Genomic DNA, 5,504 nt, shown 5'->3' with positions numbered 1-5,504 from the left:
TTTACGTTAGATAAATGTTCATGTAGGTTATATTTTCTAGGAGCTCCAGGGTGTAATAATTATTTACTCGACAAATATAAATTTATTTTTACAAAAGTATTACGAATAACAAAATAATCAAATGTTTTTATCATTTACTATATATAAACGCATACATAGCGAATGACAAAATAATACATAGAATGTGATATCGATTAGCTATCACGTTTTGATTGTATCGCTTATGGATTTGATAAGATGCAGTTTTACCAATGTACACATGCTAACAATTCAAAAAAAAACTGCACAAGTATTACTCCATTACTTTGAAGCAAAGATCTTATTTAAGGTACACCCGACGTTATTTGGAAGCAAAGTAAACGAAACCTTTGTGATATAAAATACGGTCAATACCTTAAATATATCAGTGTAAAATTTATTTCTACCAATGATTGAAAGGCGGTTTCGGTTACTGTTAAGTAAAAACAGGTTAGCGCTGGAAATAGGCCTTTGAGAGTAGCGTGAGGCTTCTCCTGAACTGGACAAACTTTTGCCAGCCGAAGAGCAAACTCTGCAGAGTCTCCTTCATTGCTCTGGAAAGTAAAGGTAAACTAGATTAGGAGTTTCGAGATGAACGTCGAAGGAAAAATTCGAACTGAAGTCAGTTGGATCTATTCTGTCCAAGACCCGCAGCTCCTGCTGAAATGCAGCGGTTCGAGTTAAACAATTGAGAGATAGACGCTCAATATTTGGACGCTGTAAGCTGGACGTGCCCGATGCAAATCAGGAAAATAACTATTCAGTCGTGTGCCTGTTAGGAAAAGGACAAAACGAACTTCTAGAGAAAAGAAGAGCAACACCGAATTTAATGTAAAAATAAATTAAATTACGAATACGCGAAATGCAAATTAATTTAATCAATAGAACTACTTTATTATTAAGCTAAAGATTGCGTTGTATAGAATATCACGACAATTATGTTTATGTTATTTATCCTTCATTATGACATTTATTACAATTTTTGAAGTAATTACATAATTTTACCGTCTGCTACAATCTTACTTTGTTTAGAATAATATAGTTTACTGAACGTTTCACGAAGTGTAACAAAACAGCTATAATATTCCAATACTGTTGTTTCTCACATACACACAAATATACTTATTAGCTGATGCTTAATGCTGTCAAGGGTGAGCCAGTTACTGGTATGCAATTGGCAAAATATTTTATGTCCAATCTTAACCTTGTACATGTTCATAGCTTATGCAACGGAATCTATAGACATCTCTAACAAACAGGCCCAAAGAGAGAAATCGACGACCATAAAGCACGCGTACTGACCAGTACGATTTTTCCGCGGAGAGGTGAGATGAGCAAGTTCAAAAAATAAGTGAATCCCTTGATCAAAACGCATTATTGATAGTACTGATGGTGGTGATAATAATGATGATGATAACGGTCGAAATAATGATGATAATGTTGGCTACAGCGAAATGTTCCTTCTCATAATTCACTTTTGTTGCTTACCTAAGGATCGAATGAAAGATGGAAAAGAAAAGCATGATCAAGACATGCTAGGGTAAAAGCGAAAAGAATGGCAAGTGAGCACGGGAGACACAGTGTGAAGGCGGCGAGGGCGAGACAATACTAACGTGACGGAAGAAAAACCAAGATAGAGTCTTGCCATCATTCGAGCGTTTGGGTAAAAGGGGAACGTTTCTGGAGGGGAATCCCTTTTCCATATCCTCCACACGGATAAGGAAGATATAGAAGGGGGTGAAAAAGGTTGTCCCTGGAAGCACTAGCGATACTAACACGAGCGAAGAAAGAAAGACGTACGAGAAAGGCGTGGACGAGTCGATAGTTGGCAAAAGGGGTTAAGGGTAAAAGGAATGCCGCACTGGGAGGAAGCAAGTCAACGAGTGAGCAGAGAACGATCGAGCGATAAGCAGGGAGGCCGGCAAGCGAGCGGGCGGGAGACGGTGTGTCAATGCGACGACGCTTTCCGGCTCGGGTTATCAATAGCCGGAGTTGCAAACGCGACTGAGGTGAAAGACGACGGGCAATAACGGACTGACAGGGAAAAAGAAACCAAGAAATTATGACGAAACACACAACGAAGATTTCTATATGTTGAACAGAGGAACAGGAATCTCCAATTTGGACTGCCGCCTCAGAGACAATTCGAGGTCGATAAATCACTTTAACATTTTTCTTTTCAAATAGAAGAGACTCACAAGGACAGAAATACCTGTCCTGACAGTCCTGATAGGAAAACGCCACTACCTGAAGATACGCCGTTCCCATAAAATTAATGTATATTTAGTTTGATAGTAACACAGAAACGAAAAGAGCAGTGAATGGAGAAACATATTAACTAGGGATCCTTAAAAAACTAACAAATAAGAGAATCTGAAATGTAAATAAAGTAAGAAATAGATATTCCTTCAAAGCTCGTGGTGTATCGATAATCGACTTTTGCCCTGTGCACTGTTCTATATAGTCACCAGCTCGTTACTAAAAATTGAGATTGCTTTATTCGCACCGCGTACTATAACCTGGTACGAACCTAGGCTTGCCATTTAGGTCTATTTTCAGATTGAACACTGCGGCCTGTGCAACCAATGGACCTATTTAAAGCTCTGCAAAAATGATTATCGGTGTCGCGCATACGCATATGCTATACTAATTATTACTTTTACTAAATAAATGCTTCGAACCTTACGTGCGGTTCTTAAGCCGTTAGGCACACCCTAGACGCTGCCAGAAGTATTTTCTACCGCTTAGTGAAAACTGGCCGTCCTGTTGTCAACCTAAGTACTAAGTGCGGTAGTGAAAAACTTAATAATTAAAATAAGCTAAAATATTATAAGTCATAATATGGAGGGGCGGTTCGACCGCTATTAATCACATCAAGGACGGGCAAGCAAGCGAAAATGCCTTGCGACGGCTATACGAGTTACCCAGGAACACTACACATTACATTGAACTAACGTTGTTCTTAACATTTCACTTCCAATGCAGTGAATAACACCTATACATTATATATCTATTATACTATTCAAACTCGATGTGTGCGTGTTAATAACGTCAGGTGTTCCGGAGCTGCCTCTTTAAGAGAGGTATCTTCTGGCGCTTCATCCTACAGTAGGATATTATAGCAGACACGCTTTGGTAAGCTCCGCTAGAATCCCTAAACGAACACGGGAAAAAGCTCACAGGTAAAGTCTAGTAATAATCTCAAGATAGGTTCAGCCAGATAATAATAGTTCGTCAAAAATTAAGTAATTGATTTTATAGGTTCTTTCGAATGTTGACAACTTCAACGTTAATCTTGTTTCTTTCTTTATTCTATCACACTAGTCGCATTATATATGTCGTCGATAAGGCTTGAATTAGCGACGAAATAAATGTTCAGGTTAGCTTTATAGATCGTGTTTCGCACGATTTGAGCTGAAGACATTGTCATTACATCTTAAGTATTGCTCCCACACATCTCCTGGACAACCTTCTTCAATGACGAACATTTCTCACATGCAAACTAATCTAGCTGATTGTCGTATCATTTAAGAGAATAGGTTTTTTATCAATAATATAAAGGATAAATGCTAATAGAGCATATGTAATCGTATAGAAGACATACAACTTACAGAATAGTCAGTCAGTGGGTTTATAATAAAACTTGTAGTAAAACAACGAACTTGAATTTGGACTATCAGGTATTTAATGTATTTATCACTACACTATAATTCTACCGTTGTCGCCAACATCATAGGAAAAAGAGAATTTACGCCTGAATTATGAGATCACTAGGGGTTTTGTCCCAGAATAATACAAGTACCAGCATATTCTCAACATTTTGAATAGCATTAATCATCTGAGGGCTTATCATACCGATGATGGTAGACTCAGTGTGGATGCCACAACGCAATGGAAAAAGCTAAAGCCTCAATTATCGTTTCACCTTAATCTCTCTGCATAATTTCGCACATTTTAAGCAATTTTGAACTAACAGATTTATTTTTCTATCAAACGCGAGAGCTGTTCACCATCAAAGTGAGAGTTTTAAAGCTTCAACCAGTTACCTGTATTCGCGGACACGTGTATGTCTGTATGCATAGTAACTTGCCGATTATAATTTCATCGTTGTTCATTCCACCTGGCCAATACTACCGAGCGCAACACCCGTGGCCACCGTCCTGCTATTTAGGTTAACGCCGACTTGGTCGAGGCTGTCCAAGATATTGATGTAGACAACGCAGTTTAACCAAATTCCTCTGCAGAACTGCCCTTGGACTTCTGAGTAGGCGACGGGTCTTTCTGGAACAAACTCACATGTTGCATATTAGGATTTTGGAAGTTCATTCCTTACACAATCCGCGCTTACCTTATCGCAGTGCTTTATAGCTAACTCTACGAGCGCCCTGTTTATTGTTGAATGTAGCTTCCTAATAAAAGCCGCAATTGCCGAAGTGTTATCGAGATCGAAGTTGGATCCTTTCTCCGTATAATACCGCAATTCACAAATAGCTTGGTTCCAGACAGTTTTATAAAAGCTTGACAACACCAACAGTTTAACCTACAGCGGAAGCACTAGACCTAATCCTGCGCTCCAAAATGAGAAACCGTACCCTTTAAGTGCATCACTCGGTTGGCTTTTCAACTTTTTCTGAACGTGCTTTCTATTGGCGACCCAGAACCCGCTACGTGATCACCGCCGCGGGAGTGACGTCCTGACAAAGGTTCCCGTTTGTAAATTGCACACACATCTTGTTCTCAGACTGTACAAACAACACAGAGCTGGAATTTGTTAGGGTTAAAGAGACAGCCGGAAATGGTTTTTGGGTGCACTGTGAGTCTTTGATATATTAAGAGTCCATTCCATATACTTATCAGGCCTAGAGTCAAATTTCTTAATATATAGGTTCGTTCCGGTAAGTAGTCCTGTACTAGACAGATAGATTCTGCTTACGAATTCGCTCATGCAGCAGATATAAAACTGGCAAAAGTGGTAGGCTTCACCGTCCGTCTTTGCTAAGAGTACTTTCGCATCAAGCTTTGATCTGATCTTGTTAGGCAATGCCAACTTGCCCTGCGTGAAGTTTTTGGACGTTCGTCCCCGTGTATTAACAAGGTTGAACTGGTCCACTAATCTACAACGTTGTTTGCGACACCATCCCAAAAGCCCGATTTTGAATATCGGTTTGTACAACCTCGGTCGTGCCATACTAAAACTGCGCCTTAGGAAGTAAGTTCTAGCTTTTTGCACTGTTTGGTGGTTCTCTGGCGATTGTTTTTGGTTGGATAACTGTCTATCTTTTTGATCCACGTTCTCGGTTCAAGAGGACTTCTGTCATGAAAGTGCGCGCGATTACATACATCGCGCAACGCTACCTTCAAGCTGTTACGGGCCGACTTTAGTTTGGTCGTTGGCCAGACAAACCTACCTCTAGTTTAACGCACCCTAAATACATAAAAGCCATTCATTTTAATAGGGACCAGTTCGCTTATATATATATATATAT

General features: G+C 39.5%; 1 long non-coding RNA gene across 1 annotated transcript; it reads right to left on the bottom strand.

Annotated features, from left to right (window-relative positions):
• Window positions 1-292: 292 nt before the first annotated feature.
• Window positions 293-5,412, bottom strand: LOC147753837 (uncharacterized). The gene is made up of 2 exons (XR_015315680.1): window positions 4,065-5,412; window positions 293-3,172 (listed from the first exon to the last, which is right to left on the bottom strand). It is a non-coding gene; the product is annotated as an uncharacterized LOC147753837 (long non-coding RNA).
• Window positions 5,413-5,504: the final 92 nt, after the last annotated feature.

Source organism: Varroa jacobsoni, unplaced genomic scaffold (assembly GCF_002532875.2).
Source record: "Varroa jacobsoni isolate VJ856 unplaced genomic scaffold, vjacob_1.0 scaffold_186, whole genome shotgun sequence".
Lineage (NCBI taxonomy): Eukaryota > Metazoa > Arthropoda > Arachnida > Mesostigmata > Varroidae > Varroa > Varroa jacobsoni.
This window is presented reverse-complemented; position numbering and strand designations above follow the sequence as displayed.